This window comes from Hermetia illucens, chromosome 6, assembly GCF_905115235.1.
Source record: "Hermetia illucens chromosome 6, iHerIll2.2.curated.20191125, whole genome shotgun sequence".
Lineage (NCBI taxonomy): Eukaryota > Metazoa > Arthropoda > Insecta > Diptera > Stratiomyidae > Hermetia > Hermetia illucens.
In genome coordinates, this window is record NC_051854.1 from 48868834 (window position 1) to 48885819 (window position 16986).

A 16986-nucleotide genomic window follows, 5' to 3' on the forward strand; every position below is an offset into this window, starting at 1 on the left:
TAATTTTTGGAAATCTTCAAAAGACTCTGGCCTGGATCGACAGAGTGTGGGATTTTTACCCACTAAGACCTCGCTCGACTACCCGCCATCACCCGTTGAGCCACCATAAGGTAGTACATCACGGGGTGGAGTTTGCTCACTTTAGCTTTTTCTCTTATCTTCTATGCATTTCGTCTGTAACCGCCGCGCAGGGCTGGAGCTTTGTTATCACCTATTCTGCTGCAGGTTTCCAACAGCTTGTTCGTGGTCACTGCCGTCAGATTCAGAGATCTCTGAAATGTTTCAGTGTCCCTCTCTTATTGGGTAAATAATCCCTTGATGATGTTCAACAAGAGAGTAGGGCATGTGATCTGTGGGGATGATTGTCCTTTCAACCATCCCATCATAATTCTACAGGTGTTCCCCCAATGATTTACATCCGCCTGCGAGCAGAGCTACTTAAAGCATTCCGTCTTGCTCTGGTAAATGGCAAGCTTGTGGTTTTTGCAGGCTACCTTGTAAGTATGCTCCTTTTGTCCCTGATCACTCCTTCCTACCGCCCTCTAAACCCTCTTTCTCCCGGACTTTTCCTGTACTGGCAGGTCGCTAACACTACGATTCTATATCACTTGGGTCGCTTGTGACACTGTTGGAATGGAAGGTTTCGGTTTTTCCTTGGGACCTCTTTCCTCCTCTTGCGACCTCACCATGTGCTAACAGTTTGGTGAATGTTGTGCTTGTTCTTGATGAACTCGGACAACTCAATTATTTTTGCTCCAAGCTGCGTGAAAGGTAGTTCCTCCGGATCAGGACTTTGTTTTCTTGAGTCTTTATCGGATTACTACTTCTAAATGCATCTTCCCTCGTTGCATTTAACGTGCCTTCTTGCATTTTATATTGTGCCGGCTACGGCATTGGTGGAGATCGAGGAATTGAGAGGGCTTCTCCTGAATGGGTCTATTTTTTTGGTCTCAGAGTATCTCCTGCGCTCGTCTCTTTTGGACGAATGCGGTGCGTGTTGAAACCGCAGCGATCTCCTTTCAACCCATTATTTTTTGCCTTTGTAATTGGTGTTCTCGCCAAGGTCTTGTTTTGCATGAACACCTTCTCCAATTCTAAATCACTTGTACCATTAGATGTCACATTGGCTAAGTTGTCCACCACCGACGCACTTCGGTCTGGGGATATCGATGGCTCACTCCCAAAAGCCGCCGGGGTTTCGAGCCTCTGCACTGTAAGTTTCCTCCTGCTCTCTTCTTCCACCTTGATTTTATTTTCTAGGTATCCTTTCTATAGCCACTCGACTCTCCACAGGTTGGTCACATCCAATTTATTCGAAACCGCTAAAGCTATTGTTATGAGATTTGGTCTGCGAATATCTTTACATACAACAAGTGGCGCCATTTTCTGTTGTGTTTAAGAGGGGGAGGGGCTACCCATATATGTGAAAGCGGGCTGTACAATTTTTTTTACAGAATATAGACGTGTGGGGTATTATACGAAAGGGCTCGGTTAGAACTTTTTGAAACTGACCTTAATTCTGATACTAGGTCAAACATAGGAGAGTGAGGGGTCAAAATGTGTGCCCCGAAAAGTGTAACAGGCCTCGTTCTCAGAACCTATCCAACCGAAAAATCTGGAAAAAAACTACCTGGTACAGCTGTACAAAATCCAGGCCCCCATTCCGAAATATGCTCAAATAAATTTAATAATAACATACTACCATATCTTGGAAATTGAACTGAAACATGAACGGCGGAGTTAGATATATGAAGGAATATTTTTAGCTTTGTACGAATGGAAAAACGTGCATAGAGAATTTCTCATATAAGGTGAACACAAAAGAGAATACCGGAAGTTTGAGACTGGGTATTTCGACTTGTTTTTCCAATGGAATTTCTCTTCCAGACCCCGAAAAAACCTCGGTCCCAAGGGGAATCCCCCCTCTCGCCAGGTCTGGTTCCAGGTTATATAATAATATTTCTCTAGACTTTTCCTTTGTAGGCTTTGTATTCATTTGAGGTGAGGAATGCATCCTTGGTGGTTCGAATTTTATTGGTAGCAGAACGTTCTGTATTCTGAATTCAGCTAGCGCTTGATGCCTATCTGAGTTAAACCATGGTAAGGTCAATTAAATTGCCTTCGCCTTTTCGTCACTTTTATTAATTTATGCTAAATGCTCTTAAGTCAAAATTATGCAAATAATCTAAATTTGAAAAACTTTGGCAATTTATCTAACTACAAATTCGTCTAAATGCAAATTCTTTCTAACATGAACTTTCTCCTTATCCCACCAAAAACCATCATTAATAAAGAAGATACATAAGTCATCACTGTTATGCGCTAGTTTCTCCACGTATTTAAGATTCGGAGAATAAATACATTCCACAGTAAATCTTTTCCGGCTTAGAATTATGTTTGATATACGCATTTGTACGTGTGTGCGATGAGAACTTAATCGAAATGACATTGAGATTTACATATGTAATCCTGGAGATTTTCCCTTTATGTTGGAAACTCTCCCAGTATAACTTATTCTGTTATTGAAAGAACTCTCATCTACTAAGCCCGTTAGTGAGTGGTGATAGCCACACCCTATACGAGGTGACCCTATTAATAACCAAACGCTACGAATCTAGACTGGGGGGTCGAAAAACACCTTCCCCAATCCAGGGTGTCATGCGGACTGTACCCATTGGACAGTTTGCAGTCGGGGGTAACTGACTGTATTCGAACGGAGCCTCACTGATATCTGGTCACTTTAGTGAGTGAGTCAGACCTTACCATGCTACGAGGTGCTATGGCACGGCGGGCCTCCTAACCCCCATACTCGTGGGAATCAAATGAGTACAAGCAACAAAGAAAAAAAAATTAAAACTGATAAAGCGGCGCCCCGTACCGCACACAAACTGGTTAATCAGGCGGAGGCACATCTCCGAAATACTGAAGGCCAGGTGATTACACTTAAGAAGGGAGAAGCTGGGACGTAAAGAAGTGGATCCAAGGTTAACATTGGTATACTGCTTGGACAGCACGTCTGAGATAAATATATCAGACGTCAGGAAGGAAATAGGTCTCAGTGGCACAGGTGCTAAATGGTACCTGCGCTATCTGAAGGAAGGCCTGAAACCAGAAGAGGCCCTTAAGAAGGCTCGGGGATAGACCTAAGCCATCTCTACCGGAGCCAAGAAAGCGGGGAGCAGCAGAGATCAGCCCATATGAAGAGAATGCTCCAAAAAAATCCAAACCTGAACCCAAGCGGGGAGAAAACCCGGACGGGTCAGGGGTGAAGGGAGGACTCAGCGCGATTAGCTATGCTAGTGCGGTCAAGCGCATTCGACCGGCCATACTGTCAAAACTGAGAAAATACTCAATCGTGAGGAGCAGGAAACCATTGAGGACCTTGTCGTCAGGCAGATGTGGACTTCGAAACTTGTGTTCACCGGGATACGCTTTCGACCAAGTCTTATACTGGTGGACTGCGCGACGGAAGATACTTTAGAGTCGATTAGAACCATAGTTCTTAAATTTCCAGGTTGGGAAGGGGCAGAACTGTCAAAATGTGCGGGGGATGATATACTAGGAGCCCACATGGTGGCAGTTTTCCTCAGCAGCAACCCGCAGGAAAGTGCCAAGTAGTAGGAGGAGAGCGATACTCCGACAGTGGAGAAGAGGTCCAAACAATAACGGAGCCAATGACCAACACTAAGGTAGCCCAGATAAACCTCCACCATGCGAATAGTGCTGGCTCAGGAGCCCTGGGTGTATCGGGGGCAGATTCGCGGTCTGCAAGGAGTAAGCATGTAGGTAATTTGGGACTCCTCTTGTGAAAAACCGAGAGCTTGCACAATTCTTAAGCGTAATTTGAAATACATATGTCTTTCAGAGTTCCTGACCAGGGACCTTGTGGCTATCTAAGTCTCATTGGAAGCCGGGAGCAGCACCCGAGAGGCAGTTGCGGCATCGGGATACTTCCTAGGAGACGAAATCCGGGCTCCACCGGAACAAGTCGCAAAACTGACGAAGTTTTGTGAGAAGAGGGTGTTACCACTTCTCCTCGGCTGTGATGGCAACGCCCACCACGAAGTCTGGAAAAGCAACGACACCAATCGAAAAGGTGAGTACCTTCTTGAATTTATTCTTAGCAATAAGTTAGAAATATATAACTTAGGGAACACTCCAACATTTGTGACCAGCACTAGATAGGAGGTACTAGACATAACTCTAGGAAATACTCTAATGAACGGAATGGTCAGGAATTGTAGGGTGTCGGATGAACCCTCTATGTCTGATCACAGGATAATCAGATTCGACATTGTGGGGAACTCCGAAATAGAAAGAATAATAAGGAATCCCAGGAGGACGGATTGGGAATCCTATGCAATACACATGAGCTACAACATTGCCCACCTTCAAGGAGGCGGTGACATCAGGAACAAACTGGAACTAGAAACAGCATATGAGGCCAGTTGTCCGGCTAAGACAATTAAGTAATCAAGGGATGTACCATGGTGGAAAATGAACCCGGCTAGAATGAGAACAGAGGCACGAAAACTCTTCCACCGGCAAAACAAACTGGGCACTGGCAGAGGTACAAAAATATACTGACTGCCTATAGCAACGCGATCAGGTAAGCAAAACGGAACAACTTCAGGGAATTCTGTGAGGGGATTGAACAGATTACATAAGCAACCAGGCTTTACAAGGCTGCAGCCAAAGATGGGGTAATATCCTCTGTCTGCTTGAAAAAGGAAGATGGGACATTTACCGAGAATGAGGAGGACAGGGTACATCTGCTTCTCAGAACTCATTTCCCGGGGTCCTACCCCACGGTGACAGGTGACAACATTCCGCCTGACACCCCAACAACGAATAAAAGGGGAAGGAAGGAGAGCTGGAAACTAGCAAAAGAGGTATGCTCGGAAGCTAGGCTAAGATGGGCAGTGGGAACTTTTAAACCACTGAAATCTCCCGGAGTAGATGGTGTTTATCCAGCACTTATCCAGAGAGGTCTAGGAATTATCTTAGAGTCTCTTCTGAGGGTGGTAAGGGGAAGCATAGTACTGGGATACATACCAAGGGCATGGAGACGAGCAAAAGTGGTCTTTATTCCGAAAGCGGGTAAAAAGGATCCTTTTCACCCTAAATTGTTCAGACCAATTTGCCTAACATCGTTCGTACTCAAAACGGTGGAGAAGGTCATAGACAAGTATATTTGAATTAACGTTCTAAAGTGTAATCCCCTACATCACTGCGAACACGCTTACCGGGCAGGACGGTCAACTGAAGCTGATCTGTATCAGCTGACAGATGTACTACGGGATGCCATAGAAACAAGAGAAATACCATTGTGTGTTTTTGGATATCGAAGATGTTTTCGACAACACATTGCACACAGAAATACAAGATGCCCTGAGTCGCAAGGGAGTGGCAAACATGCTAGAAAGCAGGCAAATACTCAAGGTTTTCCGCAGGGCGGGGTACTATCGCCGCTGATGTAGAGTATGGTTGTGGACGAACTCCTGGACGTGCTAACAAATACTGGAATACAAGTCCCGGGTTACGCGGATGACATTGTTTTAATCTGTAGGGGTAAATATGAAGATACCCTATGTGAAAGAAACCAAACTGGACTAGGGGTTATTAGTGCCTGGTGCAGGAAGGCGGGACTGCGGATTAATCCAGCCAAAACCACCATAGTACCATTCACTAGGAGGCGTAAGCTTGATCACTTGAGAGCCATAAGATTACATGATATGAGGTGAAACGAGAAAGGGGGGTCAAATATTTAGGAATTAAGCTAGACCAAAAATTGACTCTGGAAGACATATGTTGGAAAGCCACGAGGGCTCTGATGACTTGTAGGTCGATAGCAGGAAAAAAATGGGGTTGCAGCCCGAAGATACTACTTTGGATATATACTGCAATAGTAAGGCCAATGATTACCTATGGAGCAGTAATCTGGGCAGAAAGAACCGAACTCGGCACACAAGCCAGGGAATTACACAAGGCCCAAAAACTGGCCTGCATGTGTATCAGTGGGGCAATGAGGACATGCCGAACGGCATCCCTGGAGGTCCTTCTGGGATCAACCCCTCTCCGTCTGCACATACAGCTGCTGGCAAGGAGAGTAATATTCAGGATGGCCGGTAGTATGAGTGAGGCGGTGGGCTGCCTAAATCGAAGGAAGATTAATATTCTTTCTAGGCGGTATACCGAATTGCCGATACCAAGGGATAACATGACAACGAGGTTTCACTTCGATAGGAAGTTTGAAACACGTTGGAGTAACAAGGCAAACTGGGAGAGCGTGGCTGGGACATACGGCTTAAACCAGCAACTGATTACTTGGTCCACTGATGGATCCCTCACGACAGAGGGAGCGGGTGCCGGTGTCATTGATCCAGGCGGAAATATACGCTATAGACAAATGTGGCTCCTTTAATCTGCAAAGGAACTACAGGGGATCAGAACATTGCTATTCTCACCGATAGCCAAGCAGCGATCAAGGCACTTAGGTCCAACCAGGTGAACTCTAAAGTGGTATGGGAATGCCTTGAGAGACTGAATACACTCGGCTCGTCCAACAAGGTCTGGATACTTTGGGTTCCAGGCCAAGCTGAGTTGGAAGGCAACGAGGCAGCAGAAGAACTAGTCAAGAAGGGAGCCGGGACCCTTTACACGGGACAGAACCCTCTTGTGGAATCGGAAACAGTTTCATGGCTATGACTCTAAGAAATGAAGAGGAACGGTTGAGGGAACTATACTGGATGGGCCTACCAGGGATGGAGCAGTCCAGGGTGCTTATTGGGGGATACGAACCCATGCACACAAAGGATTGCTTAAACCTCACCAAAAAGAACCTCCGAATCATAGTGGGAATTCTCACTGGTCATTGTCGGCTGAACTATCACCTAGGAAAGCTAGGGATATCTATGGACACTTGAAAGTAACAGTTTCAATGCTTTTCACACTTTTGCATGGACATATAATACTGTCCTAGAAATTAATTCATATCTGATTGGATATCCAAACCAACGTGAATATTTTATCGAACATAATACTCTCTGATCGATGGCTTGGTAATGAATTGATTGCCAGACCAGTCACACATACAACACAAATAATGTTAATTTAATTTCGGACGAACTCTATCGGAAGCATACAATTTGATGCAATGATGTATCCTTGTAATTTCGTTGATAAAAGGATATTGTTCGTGCTCATGAGGATACAATATATAATAGATTGTGTTTTCGTTGTGTGCAATGGCAGAATATTATGTGACCCGAATGAAAATCATTTTGTAATGTGGAAGGAATTCTAGGAGAAGAGGAATGGAGTTATCGTAGTTATTATGGATGGGAATTGCATTTGAATTTCAATGGGAATGTCTGGATACTGAAATTGGAGGTTGGCATATTTTTTGAACTGTTTTATTCTCAAAATCATTACTTCGGGTTCAGTGAGGAATATTCCTAGTTTCGGAAAAGGATGTAAGGTTGTCTTATCTGTCTTATTGCCTCAATGGGGCAAAAACGCAGTGCATACCTGCTCGTGCGCATCGGTCTTTGTTTATTTTATTTCCGTACCGTAAAGCACTCATATGTCCTGCTTGTTGGCTTGAATAGCCACTAGTCAGACGACACACTAACGAGATGAGTTGAGGCATGCTGCCACCTTAGTACACCAAAGTGTAGTGGTAGTAAGCGGCAGAAAGGATCGTGTGTAGCAGAGGCACGTGAGACACGTAAGCCATATGAACCTCGTTGGGAAAACATTGACGAAGTCTTCAATCAGTTGACAATAAAAAATTTTTCACCCTAGAAAATGATTACCAAGTGCGGAGTAGTCTTAGAGAAAATGAAGGTTGCCAACATCGTCCAACAAACAAATATCCTTGGACATCATAAATAGTATAATGAAGAACCCCTGAAGTTTCGTGGTGCTAGGATCAACTTAAGGGAGGTTCTGCAGCCAATTACTAACAATTATAGTAATATACTATTATTAACTTTATTTGAAGGGATATCGGTATGGAAGGTATTTCGGAGTCTAGCTACCATATAGTGGCAGCCTCTTGGTTTTTTCAGATTTTTCTGTTCGGTAGTTTCTGGGAATTGCCCCGTTAAATATCACTTTCAACCCCCGAACTCCCCACCTTTCCAACATATATCAAAACTAATAAGAGCTTCGAAATGTACTAACCGAGATCTTTCATTTGATACCCCAGATGACTCTATTTGATGAAAAAAAATTTTACACCCTCCTTTTGCATGTATGACCTCCCCTTAAATTCAACGTAACAGGATATAACTTACTGTATGCATGAGCGTTCCCAGTTCCCACTTTTCCACCTAATTTGGTGTCAATCGCTGATATATTTTCCGAGAAAAATGCGTGTGACGGACAGACAGACAGACAAACAAACGGATAGACAGTACCGGCGGTTTTGGGCTCCCGGCCGTCGATATCCCTCGACTGCAGTGCCTCGGTGGTGGATTACTTGGCCACGGTTGCATCGAATACTACAAGTAGCCTGGAGAAAGAGGCATTTAAAAGGAGTATATCACTCCCGAGAGCGCCTGTTCAAAATATACGAAAAGATGCTCCACAAACTGGTCATTTATTAGCCCATAGTGGGGTGACTTCACCTGGTCAGAGCATGCCGTAGTACTTAGTGTTTGATCCATTTAGGAGAAGCTCGACGATCCTGCGATCTCCTCCGAAATCAACGTCAGCGTTTGCCCTGCTCGGAGGTAAAATATTAGAGTTGTCTGAATTTATAAAGGACAAACACAATGTGCACCAAAAACAAGGTCCGTACTATTCGTGCACTATACAATGGTGCCAAGGACGAAAAAAATGCCTCGAAAAAATCAAGCGTCACCCAGGTAACACAAGTGACACCCCCTCAAAACCCAAAGGGCGGTAAGCTTGAAAAGAGGAGTTGAGAGGGCGCGAACGATTCTTTCGGATCCTCACAGGACGCGAAAAGGCAAAAAGGCCTCTCACTGGCAAAAGGGAAACCAAACGAAGTTACCAAAATCGTGGAAACTGCGGCGCCGGCTCCAATCGACTCAAGGGAGGCAAAGCCCCAAAAAGGAATCAAGGAAGCATAGACCAAGGTTGGCGGAAAGAAAAATGTGACACAGAAAAGAAGATTACGACTCGAATTAGTTATCATCTCCAAAAAAGGTGATATGACTTACGCCGATATCCTCAGGAAGGTTAAATCCGATCCTGAGCTGATGGACCTTGGAGAAAACGTCAACCGAATCAGACGCTCTCAAAAAGGAGATTTAGTGCTGGAGCTGAAGAAGTCCCAGGGCAAAACGGTAAAAAAATTTCCTCGGCAAGGTGGAAGTGTCCGGATAGCCACTCAGCAGAGCAAAAGGCTGTCGTACGGAAGGTCGCGGTTCAAATCTCGCTGGTGGCAGTGGGATTTGTATCGTGATTTGACGTCGGATATCAGTCGACTCAGCTGTGAATGAGTACCTGAGTCAAATCAGGGTAATAATCTCGGGCGGACGCAATGCTGACCACATTGCCTCCTACAGTATATTGTAGTGTACCACTACGGTCTTGAATGAAGTGCTCCAACACATTTCAAGGCCGTGATCCAATATGGACTGTTGCGCGAACGATTATTATTTCCGAGTTATCACAATCTCGGCAGATGCTGGATTTTATCTAATACTAGCACTAAGTGCCAAGCATTTAGGCTCGGACGAACTAAAGGGGCGCTGGTGGTGGTGGCCGGTGGTAGGTCAGTGGGAGAATCCGTCGAGTACTCCCCGCAACATCGAGCACGTATACGTCTGCATGGTTTGAACCAGACTGTGCGAAAGTCCCAGGACATCAAGGGAAGCCGTGAGGGATTTAGGTACCTGTAGCTGACAATATTATGGGAACTACAACCAACCGTTCAAGATGCAAAATTTCTTTGATTTTCCGAGCCAGTGGCTCTCCATGTATTTTCGTTCGATGTCGCTATTATGGGGGATAGCGACATCAATAATATACGCGGAGCGACCCGTCTTGTCAACTAACAGTACGTCAGGCTAGTTGTGTGGAGTGTGGCGATCAGTCAGAACTTGCCGTTCCCAATACATGCTGTAAGCAGAACTATCAAGTACTGTTTGCGACTCATATCGGTAAACCGAACAGCTTCCCGTGATCAGCCCATGCTTATATGCAAGGTTTTGATAAATAACCTTACATACAGCATTACGCCTGTTTGTGTATCGCACCGGTGCCATAACAGTGCAGCCAAAAATGAGATGGTCCAACGTTTCTAACGCCGAACCACACATTCTGCACTGGTCGTTCTCCACCCGTTCTGTCATGATGAGCTTTTTATAAGCTCGGGTGGCGACCACGCCATCCTGAATGGCACACATGAACCCCTCCGTCTCAGCAAAGAGCTCCCCAGCACACTGCCATCTGTTCGACATATGCAAATCGACAAATGGCTGCCAAAGACAATTCACGTGTTTACCGTGCATTGCCTTCGAATTCCATTCATCGATCCGCTCTTGGTCCAACTTCACCCCACTCAGAGGACTGAAAGATCGATCCTTCAAGTTAAGTAGAGTCAGTCCACAGTCTGCCTTACAGACAGCCGCATGCAAGGGACCCGCCTGCTCTTTGTTGTAAAAATAAGCGCGCAACGAATCGACTTGGCGATGATGTTGTGTCGCCCCGTCAACCACGCCCCTACCTCCGATGTCACGAGGCAGTTTCATCCGCTCCACGGCAGACATTGGATGTTGCATTCGGAATTTGGACATAGTTGTCCGTATCCGCCGCTGGACGCTTTCCAGATCGGTCTTCGTCTACGACAGTATTCCGAATGCATAAGCCAGTGAAGGGATAGCGAATACATTCAAGGCGCTTATTTTGTTCTTTCCCGAGAGATACACGTCGCAGGAATTCGCACAGCAGAGCATCCTTCAGATTACCAACTCGAGCGTGGGTTATTTGCAGAATTCCTAGGTACTTGTAGAAGTCTGTCTCGGTCATAGCTTCGATGTGGAGGTCACCAATGTTATGTCCGGCATGCGGCTCGTGATGACCTTTGCGGATGGCTGGGATTCGACACTTGTCTAATCCAAACTCCATCCGAATATCACGGCTGAACATGTCTATTATTCGCAAAAGACTTCTAAGATGGTTGTCAGTACCAGCATACAAGTTGATGTCATCTAAGTACATCAAGTGTGTCAGTTCGCACTTAGCACGTAGGCCATACTTTATTGCAAAACCATACCCTCTAGCTTCATTCAGTAGCCATGAAAGGGGGTTCAGTGCTATACAGAACCAAAGGGGACTCAATAAATCCCCCTGGAAGATGCCCCTCTGGATATGGACGGGCTCTGAGGTATTAGCACCCTCAGATGTACGCACCGATAAGATGGTATGCCACCCTTCCATGACTGTCGCCAAAAACTTTATTAGTTTCGGATCAATGCGAAACAGATATAGGATATCGATTAACCAGGTATGCGGAACGCTATCAAAAGCCTTGGCCTCTAGTTGCTTGTCCTACAACTACCGAGTCGATACTGAGTTGCTCTTTGCAACCCCTAGACCCAACTCGGCAGCCCTTCTACTCCTCGGACAGAATGTTGTTGGTCTCGAACTGCGCATTGATCCTTCCACTAATAATGGACGTGATGAATTTGTAGAGGGTTGGTAAGCAAATAATCGGTCTTGTGTCTGCGGGGTCCTACACCGTGTCCTTCTTAGGGATAAGGCAGGTAATCCCCGCAGTGACGAAGGGTGGAAATTCCTCCGGCCGACTCATGACCTCATTTATACTACGTGCCAACCGACTGTGTACGCAGGGAAATTTCTTATACCAGAAATGCTGCACCCGATCCAGACCTGGGCCCCTCCAGTTCTTCGAGCTCTTTATGGCTCGTCGAATTTCCTCTTCGGTAACATCCGCAAATTTCATGCAAGGTGTATTGGCATGGCGGGTGCCTTCCGCGGTGATCCACTCAGCATGCTGGGCGGGTAACCCCCAAAGTCCACCCCAATATTCTTTCGCTTCCGTCACCGACAACTGTATTGTCTGGGCGCTCTTTTGGGATTTGTTGAGAGATCTGAAAAAACTCCGCTGGTTCCTCGCGTATGTTGCATTCTGGACACGTCTGGAATGACTTTCGCCATACCGTCGTAACCGACTGCATATGACAGAAAGTTTCTGTTTTAGTGTGTTCACAATTTCAATTACGGGTGTCTCACTGAGGATGGCATAGTTCCGGTAAACCCTCTGCACTTTATTTCTCATCCGTCGGCTGGCATTGCCAGTGCTGATCTGAATCAGTCTAGCAATGTCCTGCCTTGTGAGTCCGGCCGTCGTTCCAGACGAATTTTCCGTGGTGGATCTCTTTGGTCACTCAAACCAATAACACGAAAGCGAATTTTCTGACTGTGCAATCTGATAGCCCCACACCACAATACACAAATGATTGTAGTTGCAGCAGCGACATATCAGCACACAGCCGAGATGCAATCTCATCATTGATTTGAGATAGAATTCCCGGAGTTGCTGGAGACGCATAGAGCCTGGGAATACCTGGTCTATGCAAAGGATCCATATCCGAGAATTCTATACACGCTCTTTGGAATTCGTCCCGAACCTCAGCGGAAACCTCAGCTGGACGGTGGAGAAGAGTGTTTCGGCGAGTACTGAACCTGTTGCCTGCAGTGCGGCTTGGTGTTGTTGACGCCGCCGTCTCTGCCCCCATCGACTCTCGGTCACCAGTTTCCTCGATGGCCTCAAGTCGAATACGCTTCCTGATGGTAGCCGGGATTGTGTCGCTGCGAGTAATAAAGCGGTACTCGTCTGCGACTTGCTGCACAGTCACGTGCGCGAATTTCGGGAAACGCTCGACGAATCTTTGGTGCAACAAGGGGCGGTAAGATGTTGTACCCGCCCCCGCCGATATTTCATAGTAGGAACGGATGATGGAGAGGTTCATTTCTTCAGTCCATTTCATCCGCTGCCTACGCGAACTTGCTGAAGTGGTCGCCACAGATTGTGGCGAAACAGCTGCAGCAGGCGGAGCTGTGCTCTTGGTCGTTGTGGCGCCTAGACGTCGAACCGCCCCACGACTAGCGGTTTCGACGCCGTGCTGTCCATTACGAGAGCCCGACTCAGTCAGGAAGTCAGACGACTCCCGCCGGTACGGATCCTCAAATGTCTTCTTCTTCTCATTTTTGGTAGTGCATTTTATCCCTAGCTGCCAGATGTTGGGACAGCTTCCTTGCAAAGTTCCTGCACTTTCCTCGCCTACCCCCTGAGACGCTGCGGTGGCGTAAAGCCACTCAGACTGAAGCTATCCATCCCCCCTCCTTTCACAACCGGATTATTACTGGAAGGAACCACACGACACCCGTCCTTGTGACTGCACATGCAAAACTTATATAGTGTAGACTGTCAACTTTAAAAGGGACACGCGTAATATTAACGACCCTGCCTTCTGAACCTTTGCATCCTTCCTTTAAATAATTCAGCAAAAATAATTTTAACTGAAAAAGCATTCAAATGGCATCCACTTTGCTCCAATCCATTATCGTCAAATAATTTATTCAACTGATTCAAATTGCCGAGAATACTGAGTTTAAGGTCAACATCAGAAAACATTCGCATAAGGAATCGATGACTGGGTTGCGACGAGAAAAAACTCTGCCAATATTTTTCTTGAAGTACTTGAAGCGTTGCAGGATAAGAAAAAGTGGCCAAGGACATAATGTCAAGGAACACACAACGGCGATCCAACAGAAATCAAGAAATACAAAGAAACCACCCCATTGTTGGGTTGATTCCAAAGTATGTACTTATTTTCGTCGATTAAATACTTGGGTAAGATCCTTTAATTCTAGGAATCAGAAGTTCGAGCGCTGGAGAAGATAACCCAGGACAATGCTTGGACGATGAGTGGACCAGGCTATGGATATGGACGTGTGTTGTGATGTACTAGATAAAATAATTTATACAGAACTTTGAATCCTTGCCAGAAATTCTTGAAATTTTGTTGTTTTTGACTTTCCCGAAAAGATCATGCATGTGTGGGCAAACACAAATAATAGGAACTTTCTGCAATTCTTGACTTTCGGCCATCTTTTTTATAAGCAGAAATATTATCGTAGACGGATACGCGTTTTATATCCACGAGGAGTTTCCGGTTGTTGTCCAAACAATGCGGGATATTTTATCAATACTCTATCCTTCCCAAACCATAGTCAGGGTGACATCCTTAACGCTATAATGATTCCAGCGTTTTCAATCCTTTCCGTAAGGTCGAACACATTTTTTCCCCCACGCATCCTTATTGAAATATGTGGAAGCGATTTTGCATATCCGAGCTTACAAAAGATTTATCTATTTAAGTTCAAAATTGTTTGAAGTTTACACCATAATATCCGCACGTACAGGATAACAAAGTGAAACTAAGTCCATGTGAAAACCGCGTTTAAAAGCCGTGGATTTACTCGGTTGGGGACGTGTTTGAATTTAGTTACGTGTGCAAGTCCTTGTAACCATATGTTCGCTTAATAGGCTCATTTGAAAGGACATTTAAGCTCATTGGGAGCAGGTGGGTTAGTTGGTTGTAATTGGGTAAATGCAGGGTTGAAAATGTAAAATGTACTCAATGACCTATTATTACCGCGGTTTGTGCTTATGGCGTGGTGGAATAGACACGTAGAAGGTTTGTGTTGATTGTGGTGTTTGTTAATTATGGTTCCCATTGAGAAATCCACGCAGTCTTTTGGTAGGTTTTAGACAAAATTCAAAAATCTATTCTTGGTTGGGGCCTGTCTTTCGTTATGTAGCATCTTCTTCTTTTTCTTCAGCCTTTGCCCCGTTCACAAGCGGGGTCGGCTCGTCGTGAGAGGTTTCGGCTCTATCGAATGTCCGATCTGGGTGCAATCTCGAGGCTTTTAAATCCCCATCCAGCGTATCAAGCCACCGTTGTTTTGGCCTGCCTTTTGGTCGTTTACCATCCACTTCGATGTTCACACCAATCTTGGCAAGCGCATTTTCGCTAGCACGAATTGCGTGACCATATCATCGAAGATGCCTCTCTCGCAACTTTTCCACGATCGGTGCAACCCCATAACATCCTCATTTCGGATGTGTTCAAAACGTGTGACGCCACTAGTCCAACGTAACATCTTCGTCTCCATTACCGCAAGACGTCGTTCATTGTCTTTTATAGTCAGCCAACACTCAGAACCATAGAGGGTGACAGGACGGACGACATTGCGGTAAATTTTAGATTTGAGACGTTCGTTGATACGTTGATCACAAAGAACACCAGTTGTGGAACGCCACTTCATCCAAGTTGCGTTAATGCGTGAAGCAATTTAATAGCGCAGTTCTCTATTGGCTGATAGTGTTGACCCGAGGTATTTGAATCGCTCAGTTCTGGACAGGGCACTGCCGCTGACAGTGATTGTACCTGTTTTATGGGGATCGGTCGTCAAAAAATCAGTTTTGTTTAAATTCAATCTGAGACCGTGTTGGATGAGGTGACCATTCCATTTTTGGACAAGTTGCTCGAGATCATTTTTGCTATTAGATACTAGGAAAACATCATCTGCATAAAACAGTGTATAGGGCGCTGGACGTTGGATATCCCGTGTGACGGTGTCCATAACAAGAACAAAGAGAAGTGAGGGTAGGGCGCTTCCTTGATGAATACCAACAGAGACAGGAAACGGTTTTGATACACCCGCCATACTTCAAACTTTACTTTTCGGATCGTGGTAGAGCAACTGAACCAAGCGCACGAGTTCTTCTGGTATTAAGTGTTGTCGTAGAGTGTACCAGATGAGTTCGTGTGGCACACGGTCAAACGCTTTCCCTAGATCCAGAAATGTAATGTAAAGAGGGCGATGCTTCCCACGGTGTTTCTCCATGAGTAACCGTGCAGCGTGTGTTGCGTCAGTAGTGCCGCAGTTTTTGACAAATCCGGCTTGATTCACGGTTATTTCAACGATTTCACGAATACGGTTGTCAAGAATGCGTTCAAAAATCTTCATGGTATGGGAAAGTAACCGGATCGGACGGTAATTTGAACATTCTGCTGGACTACCTTTCTTTTTTCATATTGGAACAGTAGTACTTTCTTGCCAGTCAGATGGTGTTCTTCACTGAGCCACAGTGTTGGGTCCCAGCTCTTCGCTTTCTAGAGCTCAGATGCGATGTCGTCGGGTCCTGTGGCTTTTCCCGATTTCATTCGTTTTATTGCTTCCTTGACTTCAGTTGCGCTGACATGAAAGTTCTGGGGGTTTAACGTGAGTACCTGCCGTGTAGGCATAATCCCATGGTCTTCTTCGGACACCGATTGATTTTGGGACCACAATCAGAGCCCCGCAATGACTAGCACAGCGGTACTGGTTTATACTGAGTGCAGGCTCAGCATTCATACCAGTGGATGCGAGGCCTATCTAACACCTCTACCGCAACTAAGGGGTACGGCACCCGAGATGCACAGCGCAACTCCACGCTTGAGCTCCGAAACTCCCACTAGAAGGCCAACCGCAAATAACTGGGCCGAGAACACATCCTCCAGGAGTTCTCCTGAAGCATATGTTCTCAGGGGGCCATCCCGGTTCCCATGGTACCAGAAAACCTCCGGTGAGGCTTCGTGGCAGAGCCACTTCAGATGAGTCCTTTGAAAACTCGGTTCTGATCGCCCTCCTCGAGTACGTGGGGACGGCACTCCCCAACGGATTAACTGGAATCAGCCCAAAGCGGAGAATCGCAACGCAACTTTTTACCAGCTAATTACCGCTCTGTGCACAATACAACATAAAGGACATCATAAGACAACACTAACACCAAACACGCAAGACTGGTGGCTAACCACCGCGGCCACTAGCCAATTCGCCCATCATATTGCAAAAGAAGCAACGTCGAGGAGCTCCCTTTTTCGTCGGAAGGCAGCACGCGCAAACTCATTAGCGCATTTCAGTGTCCCACTACTA